This window comes from Amblyomma maculatum, unplaced genomic scaffold, assembly GCF_055883805.1.
Source record: "Amblyomma maculatum isolate TAMU_Amacu unplaced genomic scaffold, ASM5588380v1 scaffold_12, whole genome shotgun sequence".
Taxonomy (NCBI): domain Eukaryota; kingdom Metazoa; phylum Arthropoda; class Arachnida; order Ixodida; family Ixodidae; genus Amblyomma; species Amblyomma maculatum.
Window position 1 is genome coordinate 775,738 of NW_028146737.1, and position 12,071 is coordinate 787,808.

A 12,071-nucleotide genomic window follows, 5' to 3' on the forward strand; every position below is an offset into this window, starting at 1 on the left:
TACGGAAAGTGGCGCACTCTGTATTTTTACGTCAGTTATATCGACCTATCATTGCGGATTTAGGGTTTGTTGGTATTTTTCAGGAAGTCCAATTTCCCAAGTGGAAGCGAGATTTTACAAGTACCAATAATAACAATCACTTCAGTGCGAGCTCATTCCAAGGAGACCGTAAAAACACAGGGAGCATTATTGTTGTAGCATTTTTATGACTTCGAATGAGTTCTAAGCAGGTGCTTTACATTTTCATGCTTAAAACAAAGAAGCAGAACTCTCCTGCTATTTTCACCTGACTTCAGTTCCGTTTATTACCTTAATTAATACATAGAGGCATTACATAAGGCGTAGGTTCTTATACAAACACTAGTGATCATGGTAATTAGTTACTGTGAACAATGGTCAGACAAAAGTTGCGAAAACGAAGATGGTCATTTTCGTGGATTTCGTGTAGCAATTTTAAGGAGGAGGCCGTTCCAGTCTATGGTGGTTCGAATGAAAAACGAAGCAGTAAATGCGGTCGTCCGGCGTGTGGGTTCGCAATGTGAAGTGGATGACTGGTTCGTTAAGATATGCCTGCTGCTGCTGTGATTAATGGGGCTTGATTAAGTGATGAAAAAAAAAACGTGACACAATAAAATGCTGGAAATGCGATGTCGACATAAAAGTGTCGATACACCGGATTCTCTTTTTAGGGATCAAAACCTGATTTTCTATGAGTATGATGCGTGAATCAATGTAACAGCGCAATCTTTAACCAATTATTTTTGACGAGATATGCTTGATTGGGCTCCAGATGGGTCGCATGCATTTTAAATTTTTGGCCTAACAAATGAATTATAAGCCAGTAGTTTTGAACACGGCGGTGCATTCCACAAATTCTCTGAGTTTTTGTTAGATGTTGATATAATGTTACTGACGTATGTCCTGACGTTACTGACGTATGATATAATGTTACTGACGTATGGCAGTGGCACGGCTGCTCCTTGCCACTGCCAGCAAGTCGACCAGCGGCTCGTCGCCCCTCAAAGCGTCCCTCCCGCTCCACTGGCGCTGTCGAAGACACAACCGGGGCCATAATTCTCACCAAACTCGGCGGGCCTGCACCACGTGTCGGCAGAAGAGGTTCCTGGAAGTCCAAAGGGAACAGCGATGGGCTGAACCGCGTCCATGCCACGGATAGAAGGTTTCAGGCCTGGGCATGTGTACGCGCTGGCGGCCTAACCAGACGCGGACGCCCGCCTGCCCTGAATTTCCAGCCTACGAGGCGGCTGCGGGCCAGCACCGGAGACGCAAGGAGGATTCCTCTGTTACCGACACCGCCGAACGTGCGCCGCCACTGCCAGGTTCTAAGGGCCCACGCAAGCGGGGGACCCCCTAAAGAAAAAGGAAAGAAAGGAAGGCCTGTAGAGAGGAACACGGCCAACCGTCATGAAAGGAGTAGCTTAAAAGACGCCGAACGAAACGGTCGTCAGTTGGAATTTCTGTAATGTTTCTTCCATGTAGCCATTAAATCAGTTTATGAAGTTTCACCGGAGTTTTATTCTGTGACCAAATTATGCCAACGCAGACACGACGACAACAACGATTACGACAGCATGTGCGTCCCAAGACAAATCATGAATAGGGTTACACGTAAGCATTTACAAGAATCTACCTGTTCAAGCGGGGGGTTAACAGTTGCGTAAGGAAAGAAATAGGGAGCGCGATGGTGCGAGAAGGACAGGCAAGTGAATTTGCTGGTGATTACGGTCATTAGTGTAATATTGCACCATTCTGAATCGTTCTTAAACAAGTTCTAGAGAGCAGAATGGTGCGATGCGTTATAGATAGTGCGGTGACACAGTCGTCCGCAAATATGCGTATATTAGAGGAGACATATTAAAGTGAATCATTAAAATATATGAAATAACAGGAAGCCAAGAGCAGATACTTGCAGCATACCGGAAGTTACTGGGAGGGGGCTACACAAATTATTGTTGACCGAAACCATTTGCGTACGAATATACAAAAATTCCCGTATCCACATCAGAACATTAGGATCTAGGTTTATTCGTTGAACTTTTAGTTGTAAGCGGTAGTTAGGCACTTTATCAAATGCTTTCTCTAAATCCAAAATAGATAGCACCGATTCGCACATCGATGACCAGGTTAAGACGCAAGTCATGAAGAAAATAGTTAATTGGGTTTCACAGGAGAAAGCTATGCGAAACCTATGCTGCGACGGGTTAAAATAGTTGTTACCATCTAAGAAAAAAATAATTTGACAGTAGACGACGTGTATTATGATTCTGCATGACACGCTTGTTAGCGAGATAGTTCGCTAATTTAATGTAGAGCTTCTGTTGTCTTTCTTGTAGATTTGAATGACCTATGCCACTTACCAATCATCCGGAAAGGTAGTGAAGAAAGTGACTGAGAACAGTAATGACAGGCAATAAGCAGACGTGTGTCTTGTGTTTCTTGGAATTTTATAGTTCATACCTTCATGCCACACGATGATGATAGTGCAGTCTTCAGAGTTATGGATGAAATTCCGTCTTCATAAACTGCGATGCTTAGTATGACACCTTTCATAATGCAAAAAGAAAAAAGAAAAAGAAAGGGCCTTTTGATTTCATTCGAGAATACTGAGGAAAATGCGGAATTAAATGTGCCAGCACATTCAACGCTTGTGTCATTGGTGAGGGTAAGTGCGTATTTTGGGTTAGAGTGTATTACTTGCCAAAACAGTTTTGGGTTAGTACGCAACAAATTTGGAAGTGTAGTATTATAAAAAGGACGTTTTACGCTGCGAATGACAGTCAAATATTCATCTTGAACTACCTAATATATAGTTTTGCTATCAAATTGTGTTGCCGCTATCTTCCCAATAGAAGCGCTTATTTTTCGAATTTTTTTTAAAGAATCAGTAAAGCATGGTTTTTGGTTACTTGTACGAATGTTGACGGTTGGTATATGTTTATCAGGTGAATCATTTATTTATTTTTCAAGATTGCCCAGTTATCATGTGTCGATTGAATGTCATATGTAGCTTGTTATGCAGGAAATTAGGTCTTAAGTTCTTGATTTATCGCCCCTTAATGACTATTTTCTTAAAGTGTTACAGTCTTCTTCAAGGTCATATTTGGTATTACAAGAAAAAAGAAGGCGGCTGGAATGACATTTTGGTCTATAATTCTCTGAAGGTAAGTAATGAATGAGACGGCATCGGGTTTACTAGCCAAAATAAAGTCAAGAATGATTTTAGATTGCGATAAGGTGCGCGCTGGTTCTGAAAGCATATGTGATAAATTACCGTTGAAATGCATTACAATAAAGTTGCCTTTTGCGGAACCTACTATTGATGCAGGTGGAAGATTACGAAATTCTATGTTTGGGAAGTTAAAATCCCCGAAAAGGAGGATAGAGGCACTTGGGGTAGCTTGCTGTGGGTTAGATTAGGTTGTTATTTTGCTCGTTAGAAAAGTCATGGGTGGAATGGGGACGCCTGTAGCAGACTCCCAGTAACAGTGCTATTGGTTATGAATGACACAGTAACTTAATTATTCCGGTCTTAGATTAGCCGTTGTGGGGCTCCGCAGCCTCTTTAGGTGTTTTAAACCGCGCGCGCGTTTTCCTATTTGTGTTGTGTTTGCGCGAGCAGCGCGAGTGCGCATGAGTGAGCAGATAATCTTGGGGGCGGGATGTTAGCGGCGAAAGACGCGGGCAGATACGCGCGTCGAAGCAAGGCGCGAGGCCTTTTTTCGCCCCGGCGGGGCAAGCAGCGAGCGTCATGGGCCAGCGGGGTGTGCAGGGACTACGGAAAGCAGACCGGCGTCACGAAGGTGGAAGGAGTGCCTGCAGAAACAGCCTGGGCGTATTCGCGTGAGTTGCTGTAACGCGAGGAGCAATGCTTCTTGTTCCGCCGTGAGCGCTTTGGCCTTATTGCTCGCCCTATTCGCTCCGCAGTGTGTTTTGTCTCGCCGCGGTAAAGCCCTGACATATTTCCCGCTTTTCTTCGCTGTTCTATTGTCGCGCGCATGAACAGCATGTTCTCAGCGCAGTAGCGCCTGATGTTGTTTCCTTTCTTTTTAATGCATTTTCGTTTATCCGGAATAAAGCGGGGTTATTAAGAGACTGGATTTGTCACTCTTCAGTCGAGACCATGGCTCGCGGACCGGCTTTTTGGAGGCGAGGCCTTCATCTGGCGCCCAATGTGGGGCCTGAACCCATGACCCTGAGGTTAAGTCTCATGCTCTACGGACAGAGCTAGCCGGACCCTCTGTCGCTCACTGTTAAGTCAAAGTCCCTTCACGTCTAAATGACGAGTGACGCCATAAAACGTCATTATTTCAGCTGTGAGAATCGGAGCGGTGACCTTGACAAACGATTTCTAGGGAAAGTCTGCTCTGAACAGCTGCCAACTAGCATATCCGTTATGCTGTCGGAGTGAAGCTCGCCCTGACAGAAGCGTCCATTCAGTTCGTGGTGAGATCCTCGATCATATTGATAAAGCCATACAACTGATTGAACGGATAAAGGAGGCCTTCTCGTTCACAGTATTTTGTTAGCCTCTACTCTTTGTTATCCTCATTACTTCATTTTTTTCTTGTACGATGTGCACCTAAACATCGAGCACATAAGGTGGATGGCATGAAATGGAACTCGCATACTGGGCTCGTGCCGTTCAGGCGCTCGTCAGCTCTGTGATCTGTGGTCCGTTGAGATTCTCCTACTCATTCCGCCTGATTTTATCCTTGGAAACGCCAAAGACATTGATGCTGGTGATTACGACGAAGCTGCTCATTTCGTGGTGCCGGTTTTATGTAAACCACGATTTACAGGGAGGCTTAGAGCGAGAGAGACAAGGATAAGAGAGTGACACAGGACGGTCGCTCGTCTGCTCGCGCTAAACCTCCCTGTAAATCATGGCCTGCCAACTGTACCAAAACTCAGCTTTGCTTAAACTATGTGAACCGTACTTGCGCGGGCAGAGGAGACTTATCGGGAGATATAGGACAGTGGTCGTACAACCAGAAAGTTCGGTAAAAAATCAGGAGTCTCCCGGGGACGTCAGCAGAGTTGGCAGGCATGCGGAAGAGCCTTGCAACTTGGCCAAGTTGATGCCTGCGGTGGGCTTGTGATCCAAGAGCTCATGGCTTTCCTCTGCATCGGCGATTCTGCAGAACGTGGCAATTCTCTGCCCCAGGCACTCTGCGGCCTCCGCAGAACAAGCTCGCGAGACCGTAGGCAGACGGTAGCATAACGTGACTCAATCATTCTTCCCTGGTCCAGCACCTGTTCGGCCTTCGTCCTCGCTCAACATTTTTAACGCACGACGCGCCAACGCCAGGTCGTTGCGAAGAATAGCCCTATATTTATTGTAATCGGCCATTACAGGAGTTCAATGCAAATGCTAACACTTGAATTGGTTATGAGCGATACAGTAACTAAATTATTCCGATCTTAAATTAGACGTTTACAACAAAACATAAAATTTGCTGACGATCTGCTATGAGAACACCACCGCTCTTTGATAATTCACGGTCACTTGGGTGAACTTTGATGTCAGGCAAGTTGCGCCAGAACTTTGATATCACTAACGTCATATTGTAGCCAGTTTTCTGTTAGAATAAGCAAGTTGCCTTGTGTTGATGCGATGATGTTAGAAACGAGCCTAATCTCCTCTGAAGATAACTGCGTACGTTAGTGAAGATTGCGGAAAACGAAAGATCCCTTCTGGGAGTTAGTGTACTCTGTCTCTATTTATGGGATGCGGTGACTGCTACTCGATTTCTGTTAGTTATACACATCGTCTAAAGCTTACCATTTAGGGCCAATGCGATCTGAATTTGAGTCCGGACTTAATCAAGACTCAGATCATGATCTGAGCGTGAATGAGCCCGAGAGAGTCGATACATGTGTGCGTCCGCCGACCTGTGGGTGATTATAAAATGGTCTGAGCCTTGCGCCTGGAACCGCAGTGAGTCTGGTGAAACTAATACAGGGGGGCGCCACTCGCGAATAAAAAAGATAAAAATGCCGAATAAAAAAAAAACACGAACAGGATGGCAGCAACGCGAGCACGAAAACGCAGAATTATTCCCTCCTGAACAAAAATCCAAACGGGTTGTTTGTTACTTAGAAATATTTTATCGCGCCTTTCAAATAAGAAAACTCAACTGCACTATATCTCAGATTTCACCACTTATGATCTAGTCATCCGAAACGGGTGTCGTGCTGTGCGCAGTTAATTTTGGTCATTTTGCATTTGACGCTGACTCTAGTCACTGTAAGCGAAAACGCGATCAATTTATAGCTCTTGCTCATGTATTAAAATCGAAATGCCTGCAAATTGTACTCAACCCCATCCCGTCTTTGTGCATATGCGTGTTGAATTGTATTGTTGATCGCAGCGTCAGTACAGCTGCTTAGTCGGCGGTCATTTTGAGTAGATTCCTTGAGCAGTCAGAGTACTTTTCGTGTTCCTGCATACGATATCGTGTGCTAAACAATGACAATTTTTCTAAGTATCTGTAAGATGCTTGGATATCGCGTCTTCAATTTCTTAAATTTCAGTACACAGGGAAGCGTGCGACCCCCGAGTACGGATCATTTGTTCGTGCTGCCCAGAAGCTTGTCACCTGTTTCGGGATCTTTTCAGCACATGGCCGCTGTTCGCCGCCTTATTGTTTGATTGGTTCTCAGAATGGTCATGTGTTTCAATCTTGTGGCGCAAAATTTTGAGCTGTCGAAATGGCTTCTTGCAGTGCCGTCAAAATAACGTTAAGTGCCAGACACATCTTTAGCAGAGCTATTCACGCCGACTGAATAGTAGATATCAGTAACTGCGGACGGAAAAAAAAATAAAACTGGTGTAGATGATTGGGAGGAAAACACTTATGCTTGTATTACGGATGAGATAAAAGGTACTATTCCTGTAATCTGACTGGTTCACGTTGTGCAGCGAGAAATACGTCATGCATACACATCAGACTGTTATGACAAAATGAAGTTTCATGACATAAACAATGTGCTGTCATTGACGAAAATGGCAGAAGTTGGGCGCCACGTTAGGCGAGTGCATAAAGCGGCGAATTCGATGTGGAGTACAGGAGGCTGTCAACTCACCGCAGTTTCGTACAAAATTACTCTGGGTGGTGATGTAAGCTGAGACATCTTGCTGTAATTACAGAAAGTACTGAAACGACGCCATAAGATTAGTTTTCAGCCGCGCAACCTTTTGAAGGATGAAAATGGAAGCGCAAATTTACAGCCGCACGAGGGCACTATCTGTCTTCCCGTCGCAAACGCTTTGCTCTCGCAGAGAAACCATTGATCCGTGAGGTTGCCAAGCGAAGCAATGGCGGTCTGCTAACTCAAGCGGCTTATCTGCGCGAGATGAGGCATTTCAGAGAGCACTGCGACGCTTTCGAATTATCTGTCTGGACAGTTCGTAAGTGCGACCACCCGAGGAGTCATATGGTGCTGTGACTGGCTCGGCGGCACCGTTAGACGCACGATGCTGAACTTCGTACAGTCGAGCGCGATTTGAAGGTTATCGCGCGAGCGTCGACCAGCCTTGCACTCCAGGCACCTGGCGGCCGGGTTTGGAACAGGAAAAATCATGATTTCGCACTCTTCTCTCCCTCGTTCGCTGTTCCATGCAACAACCATCACCCCCGCGACATACTCACCGCCCTTTCGCTTTGTTCTAAGCTTTCCATTTGTTGCGATAAAGTGTCCAATTTCAGATAATACCGAAGAATACGTCGCGCTCATAACTATAACTGCCTGTTCGTAGAACCAAACGAAAAAAATGAAAGTGATGTCCCAGCAGGGAGTGACGGCTAACAAAGGAACAGCAAAAAGAGTGAGGGAAGCTGGCTTGATACCTCCCTCGCCTCGGCAGAGAATTCTGGGCCATGGCGCTGTTCATGTACCCGGTCGGCGCTCGCGCGATAACCTTCAAATCGCGCTCGACTGTACTTTTCTTTGCACAGGCGCTACTGGAATGCAGTGGATCGGGCTGTGGCGACTTCCATGTGTCCCCGGGCCATCTGTCTTTTGTGACGTCGGTGACGCGACATCGGCAACCAAGTTTGCATACGGGAGTGTTTGGGTCGCTTATATCGGTGCACTCAGATGGAAACCGCATGGAAGGACTATCGCCGTTACCTCGTTTGGACACATCGTTTGGCGCAGCGGCAACATCCGAGACTTCGTGGGAACGGCCTAAAAAGACTGGACGGACAGCAGATCTCTTCAGTGGGCTCGGCGGCACCGTTAGACGCATGATGCTGAACTTCGTACTTTTCTTTGCACAGGTTAGTGACAAATGGTCATTCACAAGTTGCCTTAGAAGCGATTGTGCCTGCCTTGTCGTGCTGCCGATCCCCCAGTGTATTTTTTGTTGCTGCCATGAGTAATCGCGAGTGCTTTGCATGCTGTTGAAGCTAAGTGGCGATGTGGAGGAGAACCCTGTGCCTGATGAACAGAAACTGGATCAAATTCTGAGCACTGTCACGGAAATTAAGGCTACCCAAACTGCTTTGCAAGGTGGATTTGAGGGTGTTCAGTTCAGGCTCTCTGAAATAGAAGACACATTAGCGTCGCTAAAGCTATGTAATGAAAAAGTGCAGAAATGTGAGGAATCTGTAGTGGTTATGCATAAGGAATTGTTCCAAATCACTAAAAGATTGGATGCCCTGGAAAATAGAAGCCGTAGCAATAATATTGTGACCTTTGGATTGAAAGAGGAAAATAACGAGAGTGCCTCCGAGCTTCAAAAAAAAGTAGAAAACAATTTCTTGAGAAGCAAATTGGAAGTCCAGGTCAGATCCATAAAACGCATCCATCGTGTTGGCAGGAAAGATGCTGGCAATGAACGCCCTGTCATCTTGCGCTTTTATGATTTCACTGAAAAGGTTAAGGTTTTTCAAAGTTGCCATAAGCTAAAGAACAGTGGAATATCAATATCTGAGAATTTCTCGGTTCCTGTGTGCGAAATACGCAAAAAATTATGGCAGTCTTTAAATTGAATCGCGACAATGGGGATAAAGTAAGTTTAGTTTTTGACAAGCTCAAAATAAACAATAATATGTACGCATGGGATCCCACAGAGGATAAAAGGGTACCAGTGAGGCAAACGAAAAACACATTTTCGAAATCTCATGGTGGTCCCGCTGAATGACGTTTTCGCAATAATCCATTAATCATTCTGGGTTTCAATGCTAGGAGCATTGTTAATAAGGATGATAAATTAAAAGAATTATTCCTGCTTTACAGTTCAGACGTAATAATAATTACAGAAACGTGGTTGCACTCTTCCATACATGACTCGGAAATCGTCCCTGATTCTTACACACTTCTTAGATCTGATAGGAACAGCCGTGGTGGTGTGGTTGCTATTGCCATTAAGCAGAACTTCTACTTCAAGGAAGAGGAAGGCATGGACGGCCATTAAAGTGTTTGGTGCATGATAACAACGGGTAATGATAAGCAGTAATCGGTGGTATTTTTAGGTGCCCGAACGCCACAGATGACTATCATTTGAAATGGCACGACTATTTGAATTCTAAAATGAAAGAACGGACTAAAATCATATTATCTGGAGATTTCAATTTACCCGGAATTGATTGGACCACCTTAACTCCTGGAAGAAAGGAAGTGATCAATTGCGAACTGCTTTTAAACATAATGTTCAGTTTTTTGTTTACAACAGCTGGTTACTATTGCCGACACGCATTCAGGGCTAGACTAGCTCAGTGCTCAATCTTGTTATTGTATCTAGCATGTGAACCCCGGAACTTGTCATTGCGGAAAGTATATCAGACGATAAGTTACTCGCATTAACATTTCCACAGATGGGACAGCAGAGCACCGCAGTCCACCTTGAGCAGACACGTATTGTAACGAAAGGTTATAGTCGGGCTTATGACGTGAGCATCATCGACTTTATATATTTAATTCGGATATTTATATTTTGGAAAACCGGTCAATTGTTTAAGACTTACGGCTAAAGCTCAAGGAAACGATAATATACTGGGAAGAAAAATTCATTCCATCCAAGACGAAAAGAAGACAACGTAAAACGCCATATATTACCCGCAATATTATTCACCTAAGGCGAAAACTCGTGAGAATTCGTAGAAGTAAAAAATCACTTGCGGAAATTAGTGAAATCCCCCCTCCCCCCTGTTCATGAAATAAATTAAAGAGGCGAGAGTAAGGTTTTTTTCAAGCACAATGTCGAACTTTGTCTACACAACCACAGAAATGTTGGCGCTATTCATCAAAATCTGATGACGCGATCTCAAAAATATAAGTTGACGGATGTATCATAAATATCAGTGAGCGATTGCAAACTATTTAAATTCATACTTCCAATCTGTCTTCACACGTGCAACACCGGTGAATCCAACCCCTGCGCAGCACACTAGCCACATGCCCGAAGTGGTGATAACACAAACAGGCGTCCTTAACTTACTCTTGCAAATAGATACGAAAAAGTGTCCTGGTCCTGATGGCATCTCAAACGTATTCATTAGACGCTATGCTGAGTAGATTGCTCCTTTTCTGTGCGCAAAATGTACCGAGTCACTTAAAACAGGTACTGTTCTACAAGATTGGCTCCATTCAAAGGTGAACCCTATTCACAAGGGCGGCAGCAAATTGCTGGTGAACGCATACCAACCTATATCATTAATTAGTTCTTGTTCCAAGGTAAGGGAGCATATAATTCATTATGCTATCGTAACATACTTAGAAGAAAACAACCTTCTATTCCCCAGACTACATGGCTTTCGAAATAAATTGTCAACAGCTGCTCAAGTGTTTGAAATCACACTGACCTGGCATCAATAATTATTTCTCGACTACAGGCTGATACAATCCTCATAAATTTCGCTAAAGCTTTCGATCGTGTTCACCATAAAAAATTTATTTTAAAACTAGAAACGATAGGTATTGATCTGAAAATAGTAGCATGGATAGAAGCCTATCTTTCCAACCGTAAACAGTTCGTCTCAATAAATGGTTTCCACTCAGATTACCTTGAAGTCCTATCGGGGGTCCCGCAGGGCTCCGTTCTTGGGCCCCTGCTGTTTCTCACATATGTAAATGATATCTATTTGTGTGCCGAACATGGAATGACAATGCGACTTTCTGCAGAGGACTGCGTGATTTATACAGCCGTGAACAGCTCTGGTGACCAAATGAAACTTCAGTCTTCTTTAAAAAACATTTCTGACTGGTGTGCAGCCTGGGACATGCAAATTAACATATCGAAAACGGTGCATTTAAACACAACAAGAAAAAAATTCCTTTGTCTTACAACTACACATTATCTGGCTCCCCGATACCACACGTAGCCAAAGCAAAATACCTGGGGATCACACTAACCCAAGACCTTAAATGGCATGCACACATCGAGAACATATGTAGCAACGCATTCAAGCAGCTTGGTTTTCGTCGCAGCAGACTAGCAATGGCTCCATCGCACGTGAAGTTAACAGCCTATAAAACATTAGTACGACCTATCCTTGAGTATGCAAACATAATCTGGGATCCCCATCAAGCGTACCTGATCGAAAAGTTAGAAACAATTCAGTCGAAAGCACTACGATTCATATATTCGAAATACTCACGTCATGAAAGCGTAACAGCCATGCGCATCACTGCACAAATACAGATCTTGTTTTGTCGCCGGAAAACGACTGTAATGAAGTTCCTTTACAACATTTATCATCATAGATTAAACATACATAAGACTACCTGTTAACACCCCAGCGTCGATCCACCCGAGGTAGCCATAACTATTGCATAGACCATTCTTGGCGCGTTGCAACACGATTAAATACTCGTTTCTTCCTAAGGCTATCGAAATGTGGAAAGCGTTACCAAGTGAAATTGTTAACATTACTAACCCTGACAGGCATCGATAGATCGCCAAGTACTGCCTTAAACTTCAGCTCAAACACTGCCATATTTGTCTAGCACTATGCATACACTTCAATGTCAACGAAATGGAGTCTTCCCACTATGGAAGAAGCAAGCAAATTTACTGGCAGCTTCTTTTTTAATAAAGTAATGTA